We start from the raw sequence: 17980 nt of genomic DNA on the forward strand, positions 1-17980 counted from the left end.
ACTTATAGTTAGAACAGGCAGCTTGCCCCCAGTTACGGGAATCTTCTAAGAGAGAACAATTCGAATCCCGGAGCAGATGGTGGCAATGGAAGATCTCATCGAATCCATCTTCGGCAGCATTGGAGATATGTCTATAGACGACCTATATTCTTAGGTTTTTTCGGTAAAGTCACGTAGGTAAAAAATTTAAATTTAAATAAATAAAAGTAAAATAAAAAATAAAATAAAAAATCAGGACGTTTCGGAGGCAACACAAGCTTCCGTCTTCAGGTGGAACCGTCACAGCACGATTGCTGTTTCAAGTAAGAGACATTCCAAGAAAACAGTCCTTGTATATATACTGGTTGAGGGTGGGAGGAGCCAAGGTAGGCCCCTGGATATTATTATTGTGAGGTTCGGTGCGGCTGAAGCACGCTGCTAGGAATAAGCCTTTGTTGTGTAGACTGGTTGAAATGGGAGGTTCCAAGAGTTGTTAAGGTGCGGCTGATGTAAAGGTGCGGTTGCTGTAAATGGGACTGAGCCTTTTGTCGAGGTGGTGCGGCTGAAACCGCTGCTAGGAATGAGCCTTTGTTGTGTAGACTGGTTGAACTGGGAGGTTCCAAGAGTTGTTGAGGTGCGACTGATGTAAAGGTGCGGCTGCTGTGAATGGGACTGAGCCTTTGTTTTGTAGATGAAACAGCACTTTGCTACGTTGCTGGGATTAATTCTAGATTTGCCAAATATGTGTGATGAAACTTAAAGCAGGAAAACCAGTGTGTGAAAAAAGAAGAAGAAACTATACGGTAACTGAAGAATAGTGCCCGTCAAATAAGATTGTCCAAATATGTGTAGTTAAATCTTTTTTGCAAGGTTAATAACATATTTCCAATGATTGCTAAGTTTGTACCCATCATCACGGTTGAAAATATGTCCGTGTTTGTATATTTGGATGGCTTCGTGTACAAACCTTTGATGGTAGCCAGGAGGTTTGCAGAGCACCTTGGTCTTGGAAAAGACAATTTCATGAGAGCCCACAACGTTGTAGCAATCATCGGCAACGGCGGAAGATTCAGTTTTGCCGTGTTTCAGATCTGACTTGTGCTCGTGGACACGATCAGAGATATGACGTTTCATTTCTCCAATGTAGCAATCACCACAGCTGCAACTCAGCTTGTGCCACCTCACGTCCTGCTGCTGAACAAGGGCGTCATCATCATGCCTCTGCGGAATCTCAACCCAAAGAAAGGACTTTGCAACGGCACGCGACTGATTGTCGAGGAGCTCGCGAGAAATTTCATCAAGGCGCGGATCATCTCCGAGTGTAACCAAGGCGATTCGGTGTTGATTCCCAGAATCGACTTGGCCCTCACCGACACGACTTTGCCATTTGTTTTGCGCCGACGACAATTTCCCATTATCCCCGCATACGCTATCACAATCAACAAGTCGCAGGGACAGACGTTCGATTACATTGGAATCGATCTGCAGATGGCAGTGTTCTCGCACGGCCAGCTCTATGTCGCCTTTATCTCGATCCCGCTATCCCAAACAGGTGAAAGTCCGCATCGAACCGAACGACGAGAGAAAATTCACACGAAATGTCGTTTTCAATTAATTCTTCCAGATGTAACATGATATAAGCTTTTAATGAAGAAATACAATTATCTAATTCAAAACGTAATAAAATTCATAGATGTTTCATTTCAAAACTTCATAACAGAGCATCGGGTGCTTGCGAGTTGAGAACTAAAACCCTTACAGCTTCATGTTATCCCGACCCACTTCTACAAATCGCGGTTTTGGTTCGCGAAGCATTTTTCAATCCACCGCAGTGTGCCATGGTGTACGGAAGCAATAATCCACGAATTGTAAAGGTTCACGGATTATTGTACAGGGACTTAATGGACTTCTACTGTAATTGGTGACGGTTTTTTTTGGTACGAGACCTTCATCGTTCAATGATAAAGAGGCTCAGCGGACATGGAGTGAATAAGCATTGGAGATGAAGATCAAGAGTAATGGAGAGGAGATATGAAGACAAAGTAATGCAGCTTTTTCTGAAAGAATCCAAGCGGTACATTCCCAAGTGTTTTGCCCACTCTTGAATTCTTAGTACAATCCCCCAAACCGACATTTCCTTTCACAGGCATAAAATCATTTATTGTCGAATATACTTTTATAGCTTAATATTTAGACCGACAAAATAGAACACAATTAGTTATAGGCTGGCTATTATTTTTTTCTATTTTTGAGTACATTTTGCAACTATGCATTTAGTAACATTTCTTAGCTTAAACTCTTAGAAACATTGATGGCTTTTTAAAAATATCATCTTTTTTTAAAATATGTGATTATCTATACCACTGTAATGTAGATATAATTATACTATTCACGCCTAAAACATTCCATTAAGCATACATTAGACTTTTGCTAGAACTATGCATTCACTTCTTAGCTCACAAAACGCCTTGAAGGGGATGTTTGTCAGATGGTTGAACTTCAAGTCAAGTCTCTCAGTGCTTGCTGGAATCCCAGACGGAACACATTCATGATTATTAGTGTCACTCCCCTTTAATACTTCAAAACAATAACATTCACAATTATGCATCTCCAGACACTTCACGGAAAATATATAGCATAAAAAACGCATTAGCTATATGCACATGAAAACAAATGAGTATGAAGTCATGACTTGAACAAGACCAGTCTCAATTACACGAAGTTCAAATGTAAGAACATTCCAGACATCAGGAGCAGAAGCTGATAGAGTGCAACCTCCCATAGAATAACGGTTGTAGGCTTTGTAAGAAGTAGGCCCTCATGCTTGAGTGGAAACAACGCGCCAGAAAATAAAGTGAGATGAGGGAGGAGAGGTAGGAAGACGCAAGACCACAGAGGCTCTTTAAAACAATCGCAGCAACCTTAAAGTGAATACAAGACTTGACAGGAAGCCTTTGTAGAGACTGTAGTACTAGAGTGATATGATCACGTTTTCACCTATGGGTGAGGAGACTTGCTGCGGCATTCCCAAATTGCGAATGAGGGGATTTTGGAGACGGCAGAAGAACAAGTTGCAGTAGTCCAGGCGAGATGTAACAAAGAAATGGAATAGGGTCTCAGCAGCCAATGGATCTGTATGCAGGCAATGTTACAAAGGTGAAGGTAAAAGATGCACAGTGCTGAGAAAAGGTTTGTGAACCCATTAGGATGTTCACATATTTTACACATTTGAAACGTAAAATGTTGTTGGATTTTAATCTAAGTCCTAATAATAGATAAAGATAACCTGATCAAACAAATGACACAAACACATGATATTTTTAAAATATATTTTTCCTCAAATGATTTTAAATTCAATAACCATGTGGGAAAAAGTATGTGAACCTTTTGGTTCAATAACTGGTGACACCTCCTTGAGCAGCAATGACTGCAACTAAGCGTTTCCTATGACCGTTGGTTCGTCTCTCACATCGGATTTGAGGAATTTTGACCAATTACTCCTAACAGAACTCCATCAACTCGGTGATATTTGAGGGTTGCCTTGTATGGACAGCTCACTTCAGGTTCTGCCACACCATTTCGATGGGGTTTAGGTCTGGACTTTGACTTGGACATTGTATAAAACTAAATTTTTTCTTGTGCAGCAATTGTTTTGTAGATCTGCTTGTAGGTTCTGGATCATCGTCTTGCTGCAAGACCCACTTTCACCATGCTTGACGGTTGGGATGAGGTTCTTCTGTTCGAAAACAGTTTTTGGCTTTCGCCAAACATATTTTTTCTCATTAAGGCCAAAAGGTTCTACCTTTGACTTGTCTGTCCAGAAAACATTGTTCCAGAAGTCTTGTGGATCATCTGTGTGCTCTTTGGCGAACTTCAGACAGGCAGAAATGTTCTTTTGGGAGAGCAGTAGTTTTCTCATTGCTATCCTTCCATGAACCATGCTTGTTCAGTCTTTTTCTGATAGTTGAGTCATGAACACTCACATTAGCCAAGTCAAGAGTGGCATGCAGATCATTAGATGTTTCTCTGGAGTTCTTTGTGACTTCCTTGATGATTTCCCAGTTTGTTCTTGGAGAGATTTTGGTAAGATGGCCACTCCTGGATAGAATGACTGTAGTCTTGAACTTTCTCCATTTGTAGACTATCTGTCTGACAGTGGATTGGTGGAGCCACAAATTTTTGGAAATAGTTGTGTAATCCATTCCGGACTGATGAGCACAAATAACTATTTTTCTGAGGTCCTCAAAGATTGCTTTTGATTGTGGCATGACTTGTTTCCACACACCTGTATGGTGAAGACCAAACTCACAAAGTTTGTGATCACAAAGGAGACCCACAGAAGAGACCCACAGAGGAGACCCATAAAGGAGACCCAGAGAGGAGACTCACAGTGGAGACTCACAAAGGAGACCCACAGATGAGACCCATAAAGGAGACCCAGAGAGGAGACCCACAGTGGAGACTCACAAAGGAGACCCACAGAGGAGACCTACAGAGGAGACCCACAGAGGAGACGCACAAAGGAGACCCACAGAGGAGACCCACAGTGGAGACTCACAGAGAAGACCCACAAAGCAATGGCTCCCCCGCTTCCCTCGAGAATGGGGGGAGGGGGGGCATGCCGGGAACCAATTCTATCTCACCCAAACGTCGCCAATACTGCAGTGGGACTCACGAGCAAACTTCGGCCCAGGATCCCACGTGCGGATGGGAGTGCTGATCGGTCGACTTTCTGGGTCCAGAATTTTCTTGTAGTCAATCAATGCTGCTTAAATGATCTCCTCCGTGATGGTGGTACAGTCATTATTTTTTACGCGGAAAGACGAATAACTGAACATATTGGTGGTACACCGGTGGTTCGCTAAATATATTTATTCATTTTATTTTCCCGCGATTCCCAACCCACTCAGAAAATATTTTGCGAGGCGGTGGTGGTGGTGTCAAAATCAGTTCTCGTGATGTCGAAGATGTCGGCAGACGAATGTTTATACGAGCAGCTGAACACGAAGCCTCACAGTCTGTTGCAGCATAGCAGCACCCAGCCTGACAATTCACTGGCTCGGTGTTCCAAAGGCAGATTTGACTCCTCGTGCCCAAGACTTGGTCGGACGGTGCCTCGATTCATTTCTGGAATAATTTTTTGGCGGACGGTGGCATCAAAAGATTATGACTTTATGTCACACGTTCGAATATAAAAGCATCTGCTGAATCTTAGGCAACTTCTGATGGAGAGTCTGCAGCTCGCTCAAGGGCAACAAAGACATCATCAGACTGTTCTATGAGGACCGGCGTGTTATGCTGCACCAGTGTACGGCCAATACGTCCATATGATGGAGACGTATCGTCTGCCTATTAATTATGTTCCTTGGAATTTAGCTCGGGTCCGGCCGGTTACAACAAACGGTGACCTACCTTTAGAGACTAACTATCGTTCAATCACCTTGACTTCATCACACAGCTGTCGTCAATCATTATTATTTTATTTGAGGAGCTCTCTAAAATAATCCATCCACACGAAACCATGTAGTGTTTAAAACCAACGTCATTTCTTTACAAAAAGACGCGAGCACAACATATCTATATCCACAAGTGTGACTTGGGTCATCTAGAAACACAATACACGATGTCGAGATGTTACTGCGATCAATCTCAGAGTCGACGTTTTTTGCAAGAAACTGAGCAGTGCTCAGTCCCCTGGAGCCACACAGGAGGACGGAAAGGAGGAGCTGTAGAATCGACAACATTTCTACAAAGTGCTATTTTATTCACCGGGTAAACAATGACAATTATATATTAAAGAGCTGCCCCATAATTGTCCAAGTTGATGAAATAACACCACATACAGCAGTACTCACTGGCTCAAACTGATAATTACTAAAATACAATACTAATGTCAGCGGTTGTCAGATTAACGACACTCACAAACTAAAACTTACATTCGCACAAAATAGTCTCCGTCTCCAAAGTATCCATTCAACACGCGGGAGGGGCGCATTGCATGACGCATGCTGCCATAGAGAGCGGCTCTCGTGCTGCTCCAACCCTCCGCGGTTCCCTTAACATCTTCGACGGCCGTTGACGTTCCGTTGCACTGGGCACCCTCTATGCCTGAGATTTTGTCCGTGTTTTTTGCAATGAAGGTTCTCAAGTAAATAATGTCGGAACAGGCACAGTCCCAGGGGTTGTTGCGGGCACGCTTTATATTTAATTGTACACAACATTTCCCAGTATTATGTTTTTTTGTTCATATAATCTTTGATTACATGTTTTATACCGTACGAGCAAACTACTGCATGTAGCTTAGACCGTGGCTCACCTTGCCACTGTCTAAGAATATGCGTTGTGCTTGATATCTGCATGCCCAACAGAAGCAGTGATGGTGCGACAGTAATATTTAAGAAGGCCACAATGAGTAGTCACGGTCATCTTGGATGATGGGACTGGTAAAAATTTGTTTCCAAAGTGAAAAACCATCAGGGACACGCTGGTGATGATGTTGAAGATCGGTGTGTAACCAACACAGATTTTTTTTTGTTGCAATCCAAGTATCCATCCAAACTTCAGAGCATCGTGATGCGAAAGTTGACAGCGCGTGATGCCATAGAAGCACTGATGGCGCAATCTGAATCTGTGAATGTATTTGTTGTTTGCGTGACATTTATAGATCGGTGCACGAAACAATTCACGAAGTGGCAGTGGTCACGTAGGGTTACTGAGAAGTGCTGCTCTGTAGTTGTGCACGAGCATTTCAAAGGGAATATACTTATCTTCTGTATGGAATTTGGTAAACACATGCACTTGGACACCTTTATTTATTACAAAAACTATTTTTTTATTCTCTTTATTTATTTTACAAGGTAAGGCTCATTGAGCTATAAAGCTATTTTTCAGAAGAGACCTGACTGAAAAATGATAGCTCAACGAAGTGGCTTATCACTTGGAAATTTATTGTAGCCAAATACTCAAAATGCACGTTTCTGACGTCAGGGATTCGTAAACTGCGGGTGGCACAACACATTTTCCTTTGCATCCGATTACATCGGCCAACCGCCCTGGCCCGTCCGACACCCCAGACCCCGACCGCACAGACAGTGGGGAGGAATCAACCATTCGGGGATGCACATACGGCTCTAAGCGTGACGCATGGACAACCCAGCGGCGACGACCCACCCGCTCTCGCACACACCGCAGCCGTCGAACTTCCACAACTTCCACCGGCCCTTGCCATGGCCGGTTCCAATTTCGGGGATGTATGCAATGGCACTTATGGGAAGTAAAAGCCATGCTTTATCCTCTACTACACATGCCAACAAGTATACATGGCGGTGCACGTTATTCTTTTATGTTTGCGGCTTGCACCCTGGCAGCGTTTTTCTTGGCTGCCTCACCTAACAGGGTTCACACTCAACCCATTGCGCCCTGGACAACTTAGGGTTCTCGTCACACAACTTATCCATCCCTGCTTCGTCAGCTTCCACAGCATGCATCACCTATCCAATACCCATCTCCGCTATCCCTCCTCCGGAGCATGCAGTTGTGGCAGTAAGGTGGATGCCACCTCCGTCACTAGCTCTAGGGGCTGCTGGGGGATCCCTTGGTCGTCCTCCTCTTATGAAGCTGCTACAGGTGGGTTCCTATGCTTTCCTTTCTTCGGCATTTTACCATAGCCACTTCTGACATCACTGTAATGTAGCTCTCAGAGACACCTTCTTGTTCATTTATATGTATATTTATTATGAATAAAGTCCACCGACTCACTAACAACTTAGCGAGTAACCACGAGTGACTATATACACTTGGGTAACTTATGTGACTCTACGCAACTCTCCCTGTGTAGTTGGCTAGCTACACAGGAGGGGATGCATAGCAGTCACGGAAACAATATAACTCTAGCCTTCCAAGACTACAAGGTGCCCATTCCAGGACGATGAAGACAACCCGCTCCAAAATGACGACGGCGACGACAGCTCCTTGGTTACCCCACAACAGCAGCCCAGAGCCCTGTTCCAAGCCGGCTTTTATCCCTCTCACGACCCAGCCACGCCCCTCTTCCAGAATCCTCTCTCCCCGCAGCTGGCCCTGTCTGTCCAAATTACAATTTTTCGTCCGTTTAGGTTCCGTGTTTCTCCTCACGCGACCCTGTCAGTGCCCGTAGCATAAATAATTATTAATGACCACTTAGATCCCACATTACCCTAAAGTGACCCTGTCTGTTTCTGTCACGTTAATTAGTAACCATGGCCATGGGGAGCTGTACTGTTCCTACATCACCCTGGACTGTCCTTACACATGTGTAAAGGAGTACTGTGAGTTGTCAATGAGGGATGAGCGTAAGGAAGTGCGAGTTGGTGGTGAGTTATGCGAGGCCAAGGATGACGTAACATTCACGGGTCACGTAGGGGAACTTTTGGAAAGCACTTTTGGGAAAGTGGGCGGGGCCGAGCTGGGGGGAGGAGCTGCCGAAAGGGTTTTTAAGGGGGCCCATGTGATGTGCACGGGGTCGTCGTGGGGAGCCAGGGTAAAGATCGGCTGGAAGAGGTCTCTCTCCTCATCATGGGGTGATGTTGGCTGATCCCCCGCCCCGGGCAGATGGGTGAGAGGGCCTAGGGGTAGCCGGAGTGGGCCCGACGTATATAATTATCCCAGGACCAAGTGAAGGACAGAGAATAGAGTGCAAGTACACTGGTGTGAGTGTAGGATACAGTGTGAGAGCATGTATTAATAAATGTCAATCAGTCCAATAGTATTCCTCATCTCCACGTGGTTGGACTGCACTACACATGTGTAAGGACAGTATGGGGCCTAATGGCCGCAAATAAGGATTAAAGCTATGAGGACAGGCAGGGTCAAGTGAGGTAACTGGGTGAGGAGTCACCGCGGGGGGAGGGGTAAAACCCACGAGGTGTTTGTGAGGCTAAGGAAATCTTCAACAGGAGAGCATTCTGGAAAAGGGACATAACCGAGCCCAGGGGAGATTAAAAGGCAGCACAGAGCGGGGCTCAGGGCTGCTGTGGGGAGTCAGAGTCCGGGCCGTCGTCGCTGTCATTGCTTTGGATCGCCCTCATTGTTTTGGAAGGCTAGCGAAGGAAGTTATATATCTCCGCCGTGGCTACTACATTGTCGGCTCCTCTATAGTCAGTCAGTTATGTAGTAAACTTCGTGTAGCAGCCACATAGAGTCACCCAGTTGTAATATAGTCAACCTGCATCCCTCTGATAGCACGTCATCAAGTCGGGTGGACTGTATTGTATTAGAAATATATATATAACTTAAGAAGACAGCGTCTCTCAGTGCTACATTACACATGTTTTAGCGATTGAGAACCAATGGGATGCAAGGCTGCAGTAAAGGTTAAGAACCACTGCTTCAACATGAATGGAAAATTGTGTCTGAGCCATATCAGGACCACCCCTAGGTTATGATGGTGCAAATGACTTTTACGTTATTTTGGCAATATTCTCAGTTTCATATTAATGACTGGATATTGTAACTTGTTTTTCTGTTTGTGTCTTTTAAGTCCAAGCAACAAAATGTTTGGGTTTGGTCAGATGCGGTTCCCAATTCAGAAGCTCCACTGGCATTTTAAAGACATTGAATGTATCTATGATGGATTGGTCCTTTTTGTAGATTATACACCATAAGAAATTAGACAACGGTCCAAATACTTTTAACACAATAATACAGGTGTAATGACAGAGTGACACCTGCTGGCCTGGAATGGGATCACGGGTACGGTTAAGTAACAACCAATCAGAGAAGGAGGTGTATCTGGGGCAAAGGTAAAAGGTGGGGGTAGCCGAGACACTCCGGGAATCTGCTCAAAGGTTCCACGAGAGGACATGGCCGGAGGCGGGACCTAGCCACACCTGCGGGGGTATAAGGAGGAGCAAACCCAGGGCTCGGGGCTCGTGTGGAGTCGTGGGTCCTGGCTGCATCGCTGCTCGCCGACATCTCTCTCCGTTGTCCGGCCACGTGGAAGATCTCCTGCGTGGTTTCCATCACCATCATCGTCACACTAGCCAGCCAGCAGCGTAGCCGACTGATGGCAATGGGACTACGCCAAGTGATCGACTGTGTGTAGCCAGTAGAGACGTTAATACCGAGTGTGAGAAGGAATAAGTATTGGCCTGTGTTGTGCCCAGTGTGAGTAATAAATAAGTACCTTCTACACGACGTGTCGCGAAAGTCGCTCATTCCATTGGAGTCAGAAGTTGTTGAAAACATTATTTAGTGCTTGACAGCGAAAAAGGAAGTATGTCTAAGCATCAGCAAAAACGGAACCCACCTGTGGTGTCTTCCGACGACGATGAAAATGCGACTCAAAACCTCCTACCAATCCCAGGAACCGTGGTCCTGGTTATTGAAGCCGTGGCGAGTGAGTTGGTTGCGCCAGAGATGGTGGAACCGGGAGCAGCCACTCCGCACCAGCAGCCCGAAGACAGCTGGCGGATGGTGTCAGTACAGCTGGACCTGTTGTGGGCGGTTGTCGTGCAGTTGCTGACGCTCATGATGGAGACGACAATGGCTGGGCGCATTGCACTGACATCGCTGGGAAGGAGCGACCAGGAGCCGGGAGTTGACGTTCTGGTGGGAACGTCCGCAAGCGCGACAGCCGCCATTACACGTGGCATGGAAAACACGCAGCCAGAAGCCGCTATTATGGGCGGCATGGGGGAGGCGCGAACCGAGTCCGCCATTTTACAAAACAAGCGTGATACGCAAGATGCGGTACTCGCCTCTAGGAGTGAGGAAAGAGGAACCGAATGTACTCTAAGATTACCTCAAGTTAAATAATTAGTCACGGCAAGAGGCGATTGGAGCGCTTTTACTTGGCGATTTGAGGCTGCCTTTCAATCGGTATATTGGACGGAAGATGAGGTGCTGATAGCTCTGCCGACTGTATTGTATGACTACACTCTAGCTGTTTTCAGGGCTTTTCCCGCTACTAAGAAGTCTACACTTCAAGGTGCTTATGCTGAAATGGCGGACGTGTACGAGTCACCTTCCAACACACACAGCAAGTTTCTTCAGCGGAGGCGAGGGGAGGCCGAGATGCCTCTCGCCTACCGCAGCACATTGTGTGCTGGTGGGAGCAGGATCCGAAAGCCCTCGACTCGCTCATCATGGAAAGGATGTTGGGACTGGCACGAGTGATGGGGGTTGTCGTGCCTGCGTGTGACGAAGATGAACAGACATACCGGTGGGCCGCCAGATGTCTTCAGGCCCACGATAATTTGCATCTCAAATGGCGGCAAGGACAGGGGACCCCAGCCGAGATGGGGTGCTGAAGGGGTGGTCGCCACAGAACGTCATGGTGCAGCCAGCTGAGAATGAGACTTCTGAGGACATCGCTGCTGTGCTCCCGGTGTGGAGTCGGAGGAAAGGGGATGCCGCACGGCATCAGAGGAGCTGGAGACCGTGTGAGCAAGAGGATTCAATGCTACGGAGGCCCTCGCTTACCTGCTTCCACTGCGGCCAGCCGGAGCACTTCGTGCAAGGATGTCAGAACGTTCCTCGGGCAGCAACCATGACTCCGGCGCCCATAGCTCCACCCGACGGCTACATCTCAACCCCAACAGGCGAGTCGAGACACATTAGACATCCGGCCCATATTACAATTTCAGACATCTAAGGGTTCGAGGGTTATCTCCACCCAGCAAGGCACACACATTGACACCAGGCAACGAAATTGTGTTACACAGCGGTGGCCTAGCTCGGGGACACAGTGGAGGAAATTGGCGCATCGAGTGATTGCGGCGGCTGCGGGTTCTTCAGCAGTGTCTGGCTCTTTTCAGGGAAATGAGGTTTGTGTCTTGGTGGAGATGAGACCCTCGGCCACCATTTTTTCCGATGTCATTTTCCAATTGTTGCTGATGTCTGAACGATGAGTGCGACCTGTTGTAAATGTTTGCATCGTGGTGAACGGTGGGAGTATGGGTATCATTGGGCAGGTGGAGGCCATCATCGAAATTGGCGAGTTCGCTGTAGTTGGACCCATGCTAATCTCAAGGACGCTGGCGGTGCCCTGCCTTTTGGGTACCGATTTTCTGAGAAAAATGGTCGTTAAGATCCTGGTCGATCAGTGTTCTGTGGAAATGCCGTTGGGTCGCAAGTTGTTTTTTTTGGCATCTCTGCATGTGAGTACAACAGCGAGTGTCATGGTCCAAGCCTTTGGCAGGGACTCGGTGGAAATTCCACCGGGCTCGCAGATGCTTGTACCGTTATGCTATCGCATGCAGTTGGGAAAGGTTGATCCGAAGGCGGACGTCCTTCTGACTCCATCGAACACAGCGACCTGTGGATTGGCGCTGGTAGGCGCACAGATGGTCCTTCGCCTCGACCAGGAGCCGTTCTTACAAGTGCTTAATGTGGGTCCGGGAACGATTGTGGTCCAGGCCGGTATGGTATTGGCTCACGCGACGACCGTATTTTGTGAGAATACTGTGGATGAAACCAGTGGTGTGGTTGGTGTAGTGGAACAGAGTGGATTTGGGAACAGGATGTGGGTATAAGCGCTGTGTCAGGAGAATTCACAGTTATCTTCGGTACAGCGAAGGGAATTACAATCGCTGCTCACAGTCTACAATATTGTAAAAGTACAGAACTCCTGTTATCCGCAATCTTATTACCAGTGACTCCTGTTATCCACACGAGCAGCGTGGCCCAGGAAAACTCAGAGGACACCACGGGGTAACAACAGGATCCATGATATTAGTCGCCCCCCCTCATGATGCTGCATGCGAGCATTCGTGTATATAGAGGACACTTACAGTAAGCCATTGAACAAGACTTTCAAGCAGACGAGTTATTTTAATGGAAAGTTTAATGGCAAATATATTCATGCAAAGTGTGGTAATTTTATACATTTTCAAATTACTAAAGATAGATTAAGGAGGCCTATGGACAGCAGTTGTTCAAATGTCAACTGTTTAGGAAACCCGTTTTGCAGAAAGTCCTTCAAATTGCTGCGTTCCAAATATGTAAATGTATGAGGCGTGTAGAGTACAACAGCAGAGCGTCGCTGCACGTCGACGCCATTTTGACTCCGCTTAGTCCCTACCACAACGAGAGTGCGGCACGTGGGAGAGAGAACCAATGCACCCGGGAGCTTAGGCAACGCTCAAAAGCTCCTCAAAGATGTAATTGTCGGGACTGTACAACCGTCTCCTGGTCACATCTCAGCCCAAGCTCGCAATCAGCATGCCAGAACTGACCAAGATAAACACCTACAGGCATTTCTGAAGCATTGTCAACTTTGTCTGAAGGCTAACAACTATTGTGCAAACCTACGGGCCTCAACACTAATCTACAGGACCACGTGCTGTATTAGTGCCGCTGTGTAGCGCACGTGTTATTCAGCTCGTCCCTCCATATCATAGACATGGGTCTGTGATGCCGTACCTCAACGACCATTTAGCCGAGCCTGATTGGCGCAAAGCTTATGTTGTATGCCATTGCTTGTATTCTCATTTCTTCGTTGAACAAGGTCGTGCATGTGTACTGGCAGGACGTAGCATCACTAACGTCTTCTCGCTCAAGAAAGTTTCCCTGTTATTGCTTTGAACGAAGTGGTAACGAAATGTCAGGCTGTCCTCGCAAAGTGCACATTTAAAAATACAAACCCCGGTTGGACTCATTGTGCTGAGGTAAACCCGCTTAAGGGATTTTTTGTCCACATTTACAATCTAATTTTGCCCGTTTTTTTCATAGCCTGATCACACCAACATTGTGTGCCTTCACCCCTGACTGATTCAAGTACCGTCTTTTATATTGGTCTTCTAGACCACAGCGGAAGGACAGAAGGTACATTTTGACGGCTATCCTAACCTGTACTAAAAAAGAAAGTGGTAATCTCATTGGCTACGAGTCATGGTGTTACGTTTGAAAACAAAGTTGCAATGCGTACTGTAGGCTGTTGTACATTTGCTGAATGTAGATTAAAAAAGCACAAGCCATAGCAACACCCGTACGCTCATTTTCGTCGATATACACATTTATCTTTACAACATGCCACTTCATAAAATGGTGTTTGACATTTATCGGAATGTCCCATTCAAAAGCAGGCCTAGAGTATAACAAATTTAACTATCGACGATATAGCAGTGGGAAATAGATGAAATGACTGCGAAAGCCTGTGCATCACTACAACAAAGCACAATCATAAGCCTGTTTAGTATACACTGCATTAATTTCATTATTGTTTGTGCTCCATAAGCTCAATAGCAGGATGCAGAATAACGTGGTCCATATTTTTGTCGCCATGCAACGGGGATGTCTACTTTACCACTCAATAACGGTGCAGCGGTTTTATAATGAAACAAAGCGAGCACGTTGAAAATAAATTACAAAATAGCAAGCACATGTGTGTGACAAAAGGCATGTTACACACATCCGTGTGCGTTCTGTGCTCATGGATTGCATTGAGATTGGTGGTCGAATTTAACTCCGGTATGAAGATGGGTGTAGCAGGGGTGGGAGACGATGCTGTAATTTTGGGAGTTGGATATACGTGTTTGCAAGGCACATTCTTGATGGGTTCTGTCTTAACATCTTTGACGGCCGTTCCAGCCGGTTTTTCACACGATGCACCAGAGTCGTGTTTTGGGTTTTCTTTCAGCCAATTTACAAAATAGATAATGCTAGCACATTCACAATCCCAGGGGTTGGAAATGCATTGGTGTTTTGTACTGCTTGCGTTACAATGTGAATTACAGGAGATGCCCTTCGCAGCATAATTAACAGAAAAACAAATCTCCCCCCCCCCCCGCTTTCAAGGTCACTAAGTCCCCTCTCAGCTCGCAAAACTTTGAGTTGCCTTCAGCGTCTCGGTGTTTGCAGGAATCCCAGTCGGAACAGTGGTCAGCTTTTTGCTACTGCAGTCAACAGTTTCAGGCGATGATTCCGTTTTGTTGGAGCAGGTGCAAAGGTCATCCTTGCCGGCCGCAAAGCAAGCTATTTCTCGTCCCTGGGCCGAGCAACTCCCGCACCACGCGCCCAGGACGAGCAGCGCCACGACAAACCCCATCGCGGCTCGGCTCGCACGGGACCAACACTCAACAGCTGCAACGACAACATCACGCACACCGCGGTTAAAGGATACAACGCGGCATTGCGGACACCGAAAGTTGTGCGCGGCAGTGTGGGGCCGATCACGTGGGCGATTTTATGTGCTACTAGCAACTTGCCGAATTATAGGAGTTTCACTGCCATGCATTTGAAATGTCCTCTGTGTACAAATATGCGCAGTCTGAGGTCCGTGCGCTTCTGCTTGTAGCAGGCACTCGTGTGGCTTTTTAGTTCCAGCGGTAATGAGAGTTTTGTAATAATGTACCCCTCAAATACAAAATGCAGCTCGGAGCATGGTACGGAAATAATTTAAAGAATCTTGGACATTGTTCCGTCTTAAACTTAGGTTATTTTAAATATAAAAGTTATATATATATATATATAATCAGGCATAAATGATTAAATGAGGCAACACGAATGTATTTTTGTTGCAACTAAACATTTAAATGTACAACTGCGGCATCGGGGAGATAACTTACTGTAGACGCCAGTCGTCCGTTTTTATTTATCAAAAATACAATGTGTCATGTTTGCTCGAAGTGTGGTATCTGTGCTGCTATGCAGCATTTATCGTGCATTTAATGCAGCCCTCTTCAGCTGCTGTACGCAGTTACGTACTGTATATATTCAAGACTGACTTCATGTAAATTTTAGTTTAGCGATGATTAAGTGATGCATTTTGTCGACAGTAAATGTAATGTAATGCATATAGATTTTAAAGCAGATGATACTGCTGAGCATCTCAATTATGTGTACGAGTCTGAATTCGGTTTTATAAATATCTATAACCGACCTCAGATATAATACAATGTCACAAGGTAGATAAAATGTCCAAGTGAGTGCAGCGGTTTAACAAAAAAGTTACATGTCTTGTTGGAACAATGCACTTTTAAGAGAAGTTAAATGTTAGGAACTAATTAAACAATTGCACGAGGAAACGTATACTGTTTAATGCTTACATTTAGACAAAATTTATTGGTTGATTGATATAGCATAGTGTAACGCTACGTGGTGTGATATAAAAGTGTTGTTGAATTGAGTCTGTGATAAGTAAAAAAAAACTCGTAAATACTAAGAATAATATAAGTCAGTACAACAAGTGATTCGACTTTCGGCTGTTCATGGCACACAATTCATAGATTAAAAATGTTTGTGTGGGTGGTTATGTGTTTGTTTAACATGTAGACTTTCGCCTGATGAGTCTGGTTGTAATTGTCGGCAAAACGTCGTACTTGAATTGTAAATGTTGTGGGTTCACTCTCCAACACACCGGTGTGCTGAAATAGTAACTAATTGGCATGTTTTGTTTACGTGACAAACCTTACTAATTGGCTGTGTCGGGAGGTGGCGGGTTTAACGACACATTTATATTTACACGATCTAACCCAAAAAACCTCTATTATGGATGTTATGTGTTTGTGATGAATGTTCCAAATGAACTCCCCTCCCGTGGACACTCTTGGAAATTAGATGTTCCATCTCAAGGGATTATCCATGTAAAATATTTTTTATAAAAGAGATTGGTGAATAATATGTTTCAACAAACTGGAAAATTATTTCACGTTCTTCATAAGTTGAAGTATTGGAACAATACTATGATGGATTTTTAATGAGAAATTAATCACTGCCCAGCAAAACCCATTCAAAGGTGATAGCATTGAGCAGCTATTAAGGGGGGTACACGTTGAATGCAAGAGACAAGTCAAATGAGGTGTTGGTTACTTTAAAGTTGTCTTCATTACGTGTGCGTTATGCACGCGTCAACCTCACACCCTTAGTAATGAGACTTTCCATCTCAAGGGGTTCTCCACGTGATATATTTTATACGATAAAAATTTTAAAATAAAAACATGCAAAACGTTGCCCTTGGACAGGTTGACAAAGGAAAGACAAAACAGCCCAACCATGTGTCCAAAGGGGAGAGGGCCGAAATGAGGGGCAGGGCCTAAAAAGGGAAAGGTGCGGAAGAGACGGGGGGGGGGGGCATGATCAGGCAAAAGGCAGTGCCTAAGAAGCAATGGAGGTGGGGCATAAACAGAAAGGAGGAAGGGGCAGGGTTTACAAATGTTGAACTCCCTTATGATTTAAGGCAATAAAAGCAGAGAATGAAATATGTACATCAGGCAGTTATACCCTTAGGTTCCGTAGATGCAGTCACAGGTCAACTAATAATGTAATTTTTGTTAGACTTTATTTTTCCAAGATGGTTTAACAAAGATTGCCAACCGTCTGGGTTAACAGGGGTTTTGACCAAGGCAGTACGAGAATAGGCACCCGTGTTTCGGGTGGCAATAATTGATTTGTACCGAGATCTGAATTGAGCTGGGTGGCATCGTGTCTGTTGGGGCTAATTTGATGGTACAGGCTCGTGGCGAGTGCTTTTTGGGCTGCCCTGGTGTGGCATCAACACAGGATGGCCTTAGAGGAGTTAGGACATGTGGATGGTACTGTGTTAAACTGTCTTACAAGCTTTGATAGACCACTGGCTGACTGAAAAATGTCTGGTTTTGCGATGTGTAAAAGGTTTAAGGGTAACTTGAGACTGCCAAAAAATAGGAAGAGACATTCATTCTGGGATGGAACCACAATTTGAAATGGCATTAGGAGTTGCTGCTCGCTAAAGCAAATGTTTGGCATTATGAATGAATCCACGCTTCTTGAGGACACAAGTGCAATATTGGAGTGAAAGGAGTCTGAGTAACAGAGAGCTTTGGTGACTATAATGGCACAAAGGGAATATCTCAGCATTCTGTAAATGGCATCGAGGATCAATCCAATGCTGGATTTTTTTTTCCAAACCATCTGCTATTCTTCATGTTCTTGCGTGGCATAACCCACCGAACACATTTTACAGCGATTCAAATCTAACATTTGTTATGTCCTATCAAAATGTCAATAGGCTAAAGCAGCCAAACAAGTAAAATCCAAATATTCC

General features: G+C 45.3%; 1 protein-coding gene across 3 annotated transcripts in view; it reads right to left on the reverse strand.

The window, feature by feature from the left end:
• LOC144720196 (gamma-crystallin S-like) overlaps window positions 1–17980 on the reverse strand; it is a 52284-nt gene that overhangs the window by 22506 nt on the left and 11798 nt on the right. For 2 of the 3 annotated variants that reach the window (XR_013585729.1, XR_013585728.1), the window contains one exon: window positions 12785–15039. The exons of the other annotated variant lie outside the window; for it this stretch is intronic. The gene's annotated coding sequence lies outside the window, so the exon portion shown is untranslated. Of the gene's footprint in view, window positions 1–12784; window positions 15040–17980 lie in introns of those variants that run through there. 3 annotated transcript variants of the gene reach the window in all.

This window comes from Lampetra planeri, chromosome 8 (assembly GCF_965212315.1).
Source record: "Lampetra planeri chromosome 8, kcLamPlan1.2.h2, whole genome shotgun sequence".
Taxonomy (NCBI): domain Eukaryota; kingdom Metazoa; phylum Chordata; class Hyperoartia; order Petromyzontiformes; family Petromyzontidae; genus Lampetra; species Lampetra planeri.